Below are 13,521 nucleotides of genomic sequence, written 5' to 3'. Positions count from 1 at the left end.
ACTGACAACTCACTTTATTTCTTGTTCCTTGTTTGGTTGTGGACTTAGAGTACCTTGTTCTCTGTCCAAGTTTCGTTTGATCCTTAGTTATATATTATGTATATATGTGTAGATATAAAGCTTCTATTTTAGTTCCAACACTTTGGGTATCAAAGGTGTATATACTTACTAAGTCATTTATACAACATTACTAGTAAACTATAATAGGTATAGTTTAGAAGCACACTACTTACTACTTCTAATACAATGAAACATACAAAGAGTCAGTTCATACATGAGCCAATACATACTGTAAACAATACATACACTACACTATACAACTGAACATACTACACACTACGAAGAGAGAACATCCACTAGTACATACTATTCATACACACTAAATACAATACTAAAGAACATTCTATGATGAGAATCAAGGAGGACATTCACTACACTAGTACATACAATACATACACACTATAACATGTGAGGCACTACTTCGGGGCATGACATTTCTGTCCTTGGCTCGACTTGTAACCAAAGTCTTCTGAAAGGAGAGCGTGAATTCGTGTATAGATCTATACTGGATTGACCGTCCTACACCTTGCTGCTAGCTACAATGGGACCTGCAGGTCTTCGGGTGATGAATTTCATACCATCTCGACATCTTTGAGCGTCGTGTTTTACTAAGGTCGATCAAGTATGGTTACAATTATATCACATTATACCTTAATTAACAATTGGTTTAAGGTAGTTAGTACAGCAGTAGTTACTATAGCATAATACTACAATACTTTGTTATTTTCCCATTACATCTACTTTGTGATCTCCTCACATTATCAATAATGTAAGAGCTATATTTTATTAAATGATTGTCAAATTTGGGAGAAATACTCACTTTTACACAGAACAAACATGTAGCACTTGATGCCTTGGTAGAAGGCTACTTTTAATAGAAAATATAGATTTTTCTAAGAGTTGCAAACAATTACTACAAACATTTTTACAAACTTACACACTCAATACTTACAATCATTTTTCATGAAAACAACGACACTAAAATACTTATGAACTCACCAGCTTTAATGCTGATAAAATCTTTCAAAATAACTTGTATTCTCAGGTCATCAGTAGACAGGTACAAAGAGCAGCTTTTGAGAAGATGGAGCATACTTCAAGACTTATCTTTTATTTTGATTTATATTCTTGGTGTCTATAAACTGTACAGAACACTTTTATTAAAATACATTATTAATGTAATGGATTGCTTGTTTACTATATTTCTGTGTTGTGATACTCCGCCCCAGAATGTTTCCGTCGTTCTGGTTTTGGGGTGTGACATGTTTCATCGGCATTATCAATCGGTGCTGACCAGAAAAACTCATCACACCCATCAACATTATCTTCTTCTACTAATGCTGTCAGTTCGATTGTCTGTTGCTTAGTAACTCCTTTAACTGTATAAACTTGATTTGGAGTTGTTTGGACCTTTTGATATACAACAACCTTTGGACAAATGAGCGAACTGAACATAATTTTCAGAAATAAGATTTTTTTTTGGTTTTGGGTTCGCTCTTGACAAATTCGGAACAATCCACCACATCTTCTACATATATTTCACTCATATCATTATCCTCATTGAATTCAGAAGTGTTTTCAATATCAATTTTATTTTTTGAACTCAACTTGGCATTCAAAGAGTCAAGTTTCTATACAGTTTCATTTTTGATTTTTAATTTGTCATTTTCATCCAATACATTTTTGAGCATGTCCTTATGGTCATTTGACTTTATGAAGGAATCTATTTTGTCAAGACAATTTTTGTAAGCGGGAGAGGTATCTTCAGAGGAAACAACGTTTTCACACTTATATGCATCGGCATCGATTTCATCCTCCTTTAACTCAAGGAAGGGTAAAATCATACGATGTATCTTCTTCCGTATTTCACAATCAAGATGCAGTTGAGTAATGTTGGAATATAATCGTTTAGCAATCAAACAAAAACATTTCATTGTTTTAAATTCTTTAAATCATCTCTTTGCAGATAAATTGTTTCATCTTTAGACCTAATCAACTCCTTCTCCTTCTGCTCAATCCACATACGACCCTCCTCACTCTTTGATGATACCCTGTTGATTTGATCAGTTAGGTTAGAATTTGTGACGCGAGTTTGAGTTAAACTACCACTTATACTAGAAAATTTAGATTTTAATCCATTTAGTTCTTTTTCATAGTTTGTTATGTGGATTTGTAAAGAAACAAGAATAGATTGTACCTTCTTGATCAACTCATCGCATTCGTTGATCTGCTCACGAACAGGTTTCGCTGTAAAACACCTGTCTTCTCGCTCTTTCTCTTTGTCTAGTCCCCCATCAGTGGTATAGCCTCTCATTTATGACACCCCAGAGGTCACCTTTAGACACTTTCCTGCAACGTCCTCTTATTTCACCAACAAAGCCCTGCCATGAGTGGGCTTCCTCACTTCTTCATCTTCAGAATCTGTGGACCAAACTTCAACACTGCCGAACTCATCGTCAACAGTATTTCCCTGCACAATAAGAGCATTCATAGTGTTATTAGATCCAACTTTCTTCTTCTTGATTTCCTCCAATCGTCGTATGAGGTTCACTTCCTCATCATCATCATCATTCTTCTCTGACATCTTTCTCAACATGCAATCTTTGGCAAAGTGATTTTTTCCTCCACAATAGTGACAATTAAAACCTGAGTCACCACCAAGTTTTACTCCTTCTTTGATTCTTCGGTCTGAGAAACACTCTTCGGTTCCTCATTCGCTTTTTCAGTATTGTAGCTTCCCTGCCAGTTTCGGTTCTTATTGGATGGGAACCTTCTTCTGATGAACTTCTTGGGATTTGACACCATCAAAGCATAATCTTCACTTGTTAGATCATATTTAGAAATATCTAAACCTTCTTCCTCTTCTGCAACATTCTTTCCTTTGGAGATTAGGGCCAAGGACCCCATGCTAGAAACCACATTCGTTTCTTTAGTCGCTGCACTCTCATGTGATTTTAATATTCCCACCAGTTTTGCCAGAGAATAAGCCTTGAATTGTTCATGTGCCTTCACAGTAGACATCACACCCATCCATTCGGTTGTAAGGCCATTCATGAATGCGACCTTCTATTCAATGACTTTCCTTTCAATCCCATGCTTTATCATCTTACTAAGAAGATGATTTAAGCGATTGAAGGCTTGTATAAGCTTTTCTTCAGGATTCTGCTTGAAGTCACCAAATTCTGAGAGCAATAATGTTTGGATTAAATGCTCAAGATCTTCATCCGTAGAGTACAGCTCCTTCAACCTGTTCCAAATTTCTTTCGTTGTTGTGCATGAGCTTACCAACCGAAACGTGTCCGATTGTAAAGTGAACCTTATCATCCGTAAAGCTTTGATGTTGCACTGAAACTTGTCCTTCTCATCTTGGGGTATGTCTTTCACATCATTAAGGAGTTGATTGTACTCATTTTGAGTTTTAACAATTCTTAAAGTGCTTGAGTGAGTGAATGGACCTACTATAATCGCCTCCCAGATCAAGTATCCATTTTCCTCTGAACCAATCACGTAGTCTTTGAAGTGATGCGTCCAGACTTCATAATCTTGAGTGTATAATATTGGAATACTTGTCATCGATCCTATACTGTTGGAGATATTGATTGGGTTTGTTCAAAAACTTGCTTAAGATCAGACTTGTAAATAACGTTAGGGTAAGATCGACAATTAAAGAACTACGTCAATAGGAGATGAAGGCTCCAACAATATCGATCAAAGTGGAAAACCCTAAGATCTTCTTTAACAGAAGAGATGTGTATGGATTACACAGTCTCGTGCTCTGATACCAATTGTTGAGCTGAAAAACTCTTAGATCGATTAGATCTTCAATAGGTTAATAAATAACAACAAACAAACACAGTAAACACGCGATGGAATCAAAGTATTGCTTAATGATTCAAGAATAGTCACGCCTCAGTAGAGCTCGATGAAGAACTTCCACTGTAGAGGCGAGCTAGGGTTTGTAGTACAATTATGAGAATAATAATGAAAGCGCTAATGACAAAGGATGCATGCATGCACCTTAAATACTAAACCCTAATAAAAATAAACACGTTAGGACAAGCCCAAACCGGTAACAAAACTGGACTAACTACCGAGCCCAAGACGCAACACAAGAAGCCCAACACAACTTATTAACTTTGTAGCTTTTTTCACTACAAAAAAGCTAATCCAAACACTTTTGAAAAATTCATTTTTCAAAAATCCATAAGCCAATAAACAATTTTACCAAAAACACTTTTGAGATTAAAAATCACTCCCAAACACACCTTAATGTTAAAAGTGAAAGATTTTTTCTTAGCTTTTCCACGAATTAGTAACACTATACAGATTTTGGTTTTCATTGCCTTATTTTGTTGCTTGTTTGTAGTCCTTTTTTCTATTTCATGTAGTTTTCTTTCTGTTTGCTTCATACATACATATATTTTGTTTCTTTTTTGTTATTTTCATGTAGTTTTCTTCCTATTTGTTTTCTTAATGTCCTTAATGTCATAAGTGAAAGATTTTTTCTTAGCTTTTCCATGAATTAGTAACACTATACAGATTTTGGTTTTCATTGACTCATTTTGTTGCTTGTTTGTAGTCCTTTTTTTTATCTATTTCATGTAGTTTTCTTTCTGTTTGCTTCATACATACATATAATTTGTTTCTTTTTTGTTATTTTCATGTAGTTTTCTTCCTATTTGTTTTCTTAATGTCCTTAATGTCATAAGTGAAAGATTTTTTCTTAGCTTTTCCACGAATTAGTAACACTATATAGATTTTGGTTTTCATTGCCTTATTTTGTTGCTTGTTTCTAGTCCTTTTTTCTATTTCATGTAGTTTTCTTTGTGTTTACTTCATACATACATATATTTTGTTTCTTTTTTGTTATTTTCATGTAGTTTTCTTCCTATTTGTTTTCTTAATGTCCTTAATGTCATAAGTGAAAGATTTTTTCTTAGCTTTTCCACGAATTAGTAACACTATATAGATTTTTGGTTTTCATTGCCTTATTTTGTTGCTTGTTTGTAGTCCTTTTTTTCTTTCTATTTCATGTATTTTTCTTTCTGTTTGCTTCATACATACATATATTTTGTTTCTTTTTTGTTATTTTCATGTAGTTTTCTTCCTATTTGTTTTCTGCATTTTTGTTGTTGCTTGTTTGTAGTTTTTTCTTCACTTTTGTGTCTTTTTGCTCATTGTTTAGGGTTGTGTCATCCAACTTCTTCTACTAGGATGGCTACTAAAGGGTCACGAAAGGATCTTGCATGGCAGTATGGTGCATAAGTAATAGTTAACGTTGGAAAAAAAGGTTACAAATACTTAAAATGAAGGAACATCGTGCAATCAAAAAGATGTTGGAGCTTGTCCTAATGTTCCCAGCGAAGTCAAGGACGAAATCACTCTAACGTTTTTCATTTATCAACATAGTGTTTTCCATTTAACAATACAATATTAAATGTATGAAGAACTTCAAATATATCTACATACCTATCTATCTCTTATAAAATATGTCATTCAAATGAATATGGTTCAAGACATGTCTAATTGTTCCACCTTATTCATTTGAAACCCCTACCTCTTCAACTTACTCTAATTAATTAATAGATTAATTGAGATATTTAACCTTTATAAGAACATTATTTCACATGCATGGTTACTTATATTTTCATCTCTTCTCTTTCCAATTATTTTATATGACATACATACAAATAGAGAAAAATGTTGTAGTTATCATATGTCTAAAAGAAAGATTTCAACAGTGAAATATTCTCTCTTTCTGGCGGGCCTTCTTTCTTCTACGTCCTTGTGCTTCTTATATATATATATATATATATATATATATATATATATATATATATATATATATATATATATACCATTTATGCGTTGGAGAGACCATTTCTTGTTTTCTACCGAAGTTATTTTTAAATCACAAGCTGGAACAGGTAAAATCAAAGGGCATTACTTGAATGCTACTGTGGGTACATGCGAAGAAATGATGAAAAGGGCTATATTTTCCAGAGAATTGGGAGTTCCTATCGTAATGCTTGACTACCTAACAGGAGGATTCGCTGCAAATACTAGCTTGGCTCATTATTGCCGAGATAATGCTCTACTTCTTCACATCTACCATGCAATGCATGTAGTTATTGATAGACAGAAGAATCATGGCATACACTTCCGTGTACTAGATAAAGCATTACGTATGTCTGGTGGAGATCATATCCATTTCGGTACCGTAGTAGGTAAACTTGAAGGGGGAAAGAGAATTCACTTTGGGCTTTGTAGATTTATTGTGTGATTGGGTCTCTATTTCAGGTGTTCTTCCTGTAGCTTCGGACGATATTCACATTTGGCATATGTAATCTCTAACCGAGATCTTTGGAGATGATTCCGTACTACAGTTATGTGGAGGAACTTTAGGGCACCCTTTAGGAAATGTACCTGGTGCCGTAGCTAACCGAGTAGCTCTAGAAGCATGTGTACAAGCTCGTAATGAGGGACGCGATCTTGCTACTGAGGGTAATGAAATTATCCGCGAGGCTACCAAATAGAGTCCTGGACTAGCTGCTGCTTGTGAAGTATGGATGGATATTAAATTTGAGTTTTAGGCAATGGATACTTTGGATCAAGAACTTTCTTTCTCTTAATTGAATTTCAATTAAACTAGGACCAATATTTTACTAAAAGTTTTGAGCTGAATCCAACATGCATATATTTTAGATAGATACATACTTATATAGATATAGAAAATTTCAACTAAAAACTCGAAGACTAAACAACTCAAATCTTTCTATTATTGTGTTGGTTGGATCCACAATTAATCCTTTGGATCCTTAGGATTGGGATATTATTTTAGATCCTGTATTTTCCCTGGATCGAGACAGGTATCACAACTCTTTCCACCCATCCTGTATATTGTCCTTTTTGTTCCGTATTGTAATAGAAACTTAACAAAATATTATTAGATGAGATTTTACGAAACCATTGTTCGTAGAAGAGAACAAATCATTTTTTCAATTCTTACACTCCTTGTTATATTAGTTAATAATCCTAGAGATTGTATTGAATATTGATATGCTTATTCAGATAAGAAATAAGATATTCAAATAAATTAAATGATTTTTCGTCGAATGGCTATTCATCTATTGTATTTTCATGCAAATACGGAGCAAGAAAATTCTATGAAAAGATGGTGGTTCAATTCGATGTTATTTAAGGAGTTCGCACATAGATGTAGGCTAAGTAAATCAATGGGCAGTCTTGGTCCTATTGAAAATGCCAGTGAAAGTAGAGATCCGAATAGAAATGATACGGATAAAAACATTCAGGGTTGGGGTGGTCATGACAATTACAGTAATGTTGATCTTTTTTTGGCATCAAGGACATTCAAAAATCTTTCTCTAATGATAATTTTTTAGTGAAAGATAGTAATAGGGACAGTTATTCTAGATATTTTGATATTGAAAATCATATTTTTGAGATTGCCAATGATCATTCTTTTTGTAGTGAACTAAAAAGATCTTTTTATCAGAATTAGTGATCTAAATAATAGATCTAAGAGTAAGAATCCTGACCACGATTGTAACATGGACGATACTCGTTATACTTGGAATAATCACATTAATAGTTGCATTGAAAGTTATCTTCAGTCCCAAATCTGTATTGATAATTACACTGTAAGTGGTAATGAAAATTCCAGTAACAATTAAATTTCTAGTTCCATTTGTAGTAAAAGTGGAAATAGTAGTCAAAACGAGGATATCACAACGAGTGATCAAACTATACCAGAAAGTTATGCTCATATGGGTGTAACTCAACAATATTGATATTTGTGGGTTCAATGCGAAAATTTTTATGAATTAAATTATAAGAATTTTTTTAAATCAAAGACGTATCTGTTGGATTAGGTGTCTAAGCCCATAACTATAATTGATATGTACTTGACTCGAGTGTAGCATGGTCCATTTCGGGTTGCATATCACCAGGACAATTTGATAGGATAGATACTTGAGTAAGAGGTTACTTATGATTTATTAATATGTTATAAGTTCTAATATATTAAGATGAAATCATATTATTTAATTAGTTTGGAATTATTTATGTGATCAAAAGAGACTAATTAAATATATGAGGATTGATTTGGTAAATCAATGATTCTTATAGTGTGGGCCAATTGTTATATAGGATGGGCTAAACAAATATGGTATTCCATGGAGGTTTAACCCATGGAGCCTAAGTAATATGAAAGGTCATGGACATTAGGATTTGAATGGATGTAACCCTAGACTTTGCCACATTATAAAAGGACTCCCTTAGCACCCAAAATCGGCCACTAGAGTTCTTGGAGTTCATTAGAGCTGATTTTGGAGCTAGCAACATCTATCTCAAGTTCTCCTTTGTCCTAGGTGTGCTGTGAACCGTTTGAGGCATCACACTTGGGGTGCTAAGATCTTAAAGGCCAAATACAACAAGTTCTACAAGCTATATAAAGAGGTAAACTCCTAACTAATATTTTATGTTGTTTATGTTAATTGTATGCAAGTTGTAGGCATAATCTTCAGAAACAATATTGCATATATAAGTAGAGAAAACATAGATCCAAAACATTTAGGGTTGTATGTGCACCATAGGATGCTGTAGTATACTAAAATCCAATAGTGGTATCAGAGCCATGGTTTGTTTTCTGTTATATTGATGCAAATGTTTGAAAAACTAATTATCTGTAAAATTTGAGTCATTTTACTACAACAATTGAATTAGGTCAACTTATTAACAGATAGAACAATTTGATTATTTTATTTGTTTTTAAAAGTTTGATCTAAATGTTTTTAAGGAGTTATAAATTTGTCATAAAATTTTGGAACTCAAAAGTCTTTTTTAAAAGTTATGATCCTAAGAGTTTGAAACTTCCATAAGTTATGGATGTGAAAAGTCTCATTCATTAACTCTTTAAGTTATAAATTCAAATAATCTTCAAATGTTACAAAATTTGTTATAAATAGCTTTGAAGAGTTTGACAACTTGCCGTCAAGTTATGGAACTTGGAAAGTCCTTTTTATAGAATTCTAAAAGTTTTCAAGAGTTACAAAACTTGCCTCAAGTTTTGGAATTTGAAAAGTTTTTTTATGAGACATTGAATTTTAAAACTAAAGTTATTTGAAAAGTTTTCAAAAGTGAAACTCATGGGTTCTTAACTTAATAATAAATTAAATAGTTTTAATTTTTTTTAGCATCTTGATGTTTTGAATAATTCATATTACATCTTTATGGACTTTATTAACAGTTAATTAAAGCGTTTAATTAAAAGAGAATTAATAATTCCATAATGACATGGTTTAAGTTTAATTAAATAAAGAGTATAGTTTAATTAATATATTAAACCACTTAGTATTTTAAAAGTTTAAAATACACCCTTATACTATTATAATATTAAAAGTTTAATATATTATATGTATAAGTAAAAACTCGGTCTTATAGTTAGTAGGCCTCATTCACGAAACCAGTCTATAAGGGGGGTATAAGGTTATTGCCTATAAAATGACAGTTTAATGGGTGTCCACTCTCACCCACCGCTTCCTTGACTGGTGGAGGGTCGTTATCCGAAATGGTAGGATAGGACATTCTTAAAAGTATAATGAAAATACCAAGTAACTAAAAACTTATAAATTCCCAATCTTAGTTACTTAGGAAAAATGTGAATTTGGTGCTAACCAATGAAATTGCACTTTGCACCTTGCCAAGTCGTTAGTTAGTTGTAAACAAAATATTCCTTTTTAAAAGCGATAGGATATGAATCCAGAAAATCCAATATTTTCTTAGTTAGGTGTAAACAAAATATTCCTATATGATGTGTTGATGAACCCTAGATTGACCCGTAGATTTCCTCTATAATCATCCAGCGTATATAAGTTATAGAAGATTTAAGTTAGATAAAACGTCGAATGTAATGGGTCCGCCCTAGGTCCACAACCAAACGAGGAACAGGAGATGAGGCGGGCACCACCAATTCTAAGCCAATCCAGACTAAATTCTTGTATGACTCAAGCATATACGCTCAATGATTATAGTTGAAGTCTAACAATGCGAACCTTTAATGTGAATATAACCTATACATACCATAGCTCACCGGGGAGTAATAGAGATTAGTGAACCTGAACTATGCATATGATAGCTTATCAGAAGTGATGGTGAATATAACCTATATGATGTGTTAATGTATCCTAGATTGACCCGTAGATTTCCTCTATAATCATCCAGCGTATATAAGTTATAGAAGATTTAAGTTAGATAAAACGTCGAATGTAATGGGTCCGCCCTAGGTCCACAACCAAACGAGGAACAGGAGATGAGGCGGGCACCACCAATTCTAAGCCAATCCAGACTAAATTCTTGTATGACTCAAGCATATACGCTCAATGATTATAGTTGAAGTCTAACAATGCGAACCTTTAATGTGAATATAACCTATACACACCATAGCTCACCGGGGAGTAATAGAGATTAGTGAACCTGAACTATGCATATGATAGCTTATCAGAAGTGATGGTGAATATAACCTATATGATGTGTTAATGTATCCTAGATTGACCCGTAGATTTCCTCTATGATTGTCCAGCGTATATAAGTTATATAAGATTTAGGTTAGATAAAACGTCAAATATAATGGGTCCGCCCTAGGTCCACAACCAAACAAGGAACAGGAGATGAGGCGGGCACCACCAATTCTAAGCCAATCCAGACTAAATTCTTGTATGACTCAAGCATATACGCTCAACGATTATAGTTGAAGTCTAACAATGTGAACCTTTAATGTGAATATAACCTATACATATCATAGTTCACCGGGGAGTAATAGAGATTAGTGAACCTGAACTATGCATATGAATAGCTTATCGAAAGTGATGTGATGGTGAATATAACCTATACATATCAAAAGTGATGGTGAATGTGAATATAACCTATACATATCATAGTTCACCGGGGAGTAATAGAGATTAGTGAACCTGAACTATGCATATGAATAGCTTATCGAAAGTGATGGTGAATTCCTTTCTTGTAATTAAGTTCCTAGGGTAGATGAAACATAAACTATACCTATTATAGTTTATTACTTTGTTTGTAATATGTATTTACCATAACTATACCGATTATAACTAACGCGTTCGTTTGTGGGGGTATAATGGCTTCACTATACTTATTATAGATTATCTTAATCGTCCATAGCGGCAATAACTCTTTGGTAAGTGCAAGACCTTTAATATTGTGTTTGTTATATAAATAGCCCTAAACTATACCTATTATAGTTTATCGATTGATTTCGTGGGAAATGAGCATAGGCCTTACTTGTCATAATTTATCAATGTTTATATTTTAATGGATATAGCCTCGTAATATCGTATATATATATATATATATATATATATATATATATATATATATATATATATATATATATATATATTTGTCATACTTGTGAAGGTGTAAATCCATTTGTTTTCTGATGTATGTCTATGTAAGAATACAAAATTTGTCATATATTGCAACTACACATAATCACATAACGATGTATACCTTGCTCAACATGTTACAAGGTGAAATGAAATTTATTGTGTTTTTCTGTTAATAACATTTTCTGTAACTGTTATTGGAAAAATTGTAGAAAAATCATAAAATGTCCAAATCAAGTTCTGTAACTTCTGAGAGTTTGTAAAATGAGTCTAGTTTGTTCATAATTTTTATTATAATTTTTAATGACCTCTAACTTGGGTGAAAAAGTCCATAATCACAGACTGGTCCGGATTGATGTTTGAAATGATAGGCAGTTTTGTAAAAATCACCATAAATTCTAGAAAAATCGTATGGAGATGTGCAAGTAGTCATTTTAAAGCTAAGAAGTGGAACTACATGCACCTAAAACAGTTTTGAAAACAAAAATGTTTAAGATGTCCAAAACAGTCCGTGAATGGAGTGAAACTTTTCTGATGAAAGCTGTTAGAAAAATGTAGTTATGTTCTAAGTATTTTAACTTGTATTCCCCCCCCCCCCTAAAACTTGAGAAAACATGAAAATGTAGGGGTATGAACTCACCTTGCGTGATTTTAGTAGATAAGTGTTGAAGAAGAGAAGTGTTCAACCCAAGAACACTAGAAGAACCGTTTGAAGATTCGAAGCTCTAACACAAATATAATGGAGTTTGTGTAAGATATCCATGATTTGAGTGGAAATAATTGAGGTAATCATAAAGGAAATGGATTATGCTTACCAAAGATGGAGGAAACTCTCAAGATCAGCCCTTGAATCTCGGATTTCTAGAGAGAGAAAGTGAGAGAGAAAGGAGTTTGATCTTCTTGTGAAATGAGAACAAATGAAAGAAAATGAGGAGAGAGGATGATTATCCAGCTCTCAAAGGCATGGGGATGGCTTGTGAGGGAGGTAAAAAGTACAAGGTATGGTGGGGAGGAGTGTGGGTTGTCATGGAGTGGGTGTGGGGGTTGCTTGCGTCATAACTAAGGTAAGGTCAACACTCTTCTTTTTGTACTTTACCAACCCCTTTTTAAATAAGACTTTATCCTTAAAATGTGATTAAATCATTAATTTAGGGGTCTTATAATGAAAAATAAAGTTTTGGGTGAAAATCCCATGTTAAAATAATTAAAAATGGGTTTAAAACGCAAAAATACGCAAAAACGGGCGAAAAATGTAATTTCCAGCGAGTTTCTTCGGACCTAGGCCGAAGCTCGGTCCCTAGGCCGAAGTCCGGTCAGGCGGGGCTTGGTTCGGACGCGGGTGGTTGAATCCGGAGGCGAAGGCGCGAAGGAGTGGCTCGGTCCGAGGTGAAGCTATCCGAAGCTAAGGCGAGAAGCGGAAGCAGGTTCGGTCCGAAGGGAAGCCAGAACCGAAGGTACTGTTGTGAACAGTGATGAACAGTACTTTCGGTTCGGACCTTTCTTCCTTGCATGGTTCGGTTCGGATCTCCTTCGATGCCGAGTTCGGTTCGGATGAACAGTGGTTTCGGTTCAGCTTATGAACAGTACTTTTGGTTCAGACCCTCATGAATAGTGCTTTCGGTTCGGTTCATGAATAGTACTTTCGGTTCGGAGGGTTCGTTTCCTTAAGTCTGTTTTTCGCGTAGACTTCCGTTCTTGGGCTATTTTCGCCAAATTTGAGGGTCGGGATGCCCCGAGTGATTATAGAAAGTTGGGAGAGATTTCGAGAGAGATTTGAGAGAGATTCCTCGTTCTCAAAGAGATTTGGGAGAGATTTGACGTACTTGGAGAGATTTCGCATACGAAGAGATACGTGAGAGAGATTTCACATACTTAGAGAGATTTGGGAGAGATTTGACATACTTGGAGAGATTTCACATACAAAGAGATACGTGAGATAGATTTCACATACTTAGAGAGATTTGGGAGAGATTTGACATACTTGGAGAGATTTCACATACAAAGAGATATGTGAGAGAGATTTCACATA

The sequence above is a fragment of the Lactuca serriola genome, chromosome 3, assembly GCF_051521515.1.
Source record: "Lactuca serriola cultivar US96UC23 chromosome 3, Lser_US96UC23_V15, whole genome shotgun sequence".
Lineage (NCBI taxonomy): Eukaryota > Viridiplantae > Streptophyta > Magnoliopsida > Asterales > Asteraceae > Lactuca > Lactuca serriola.
Note: the sequence above shows the minus strand (reverse complement) of the source record.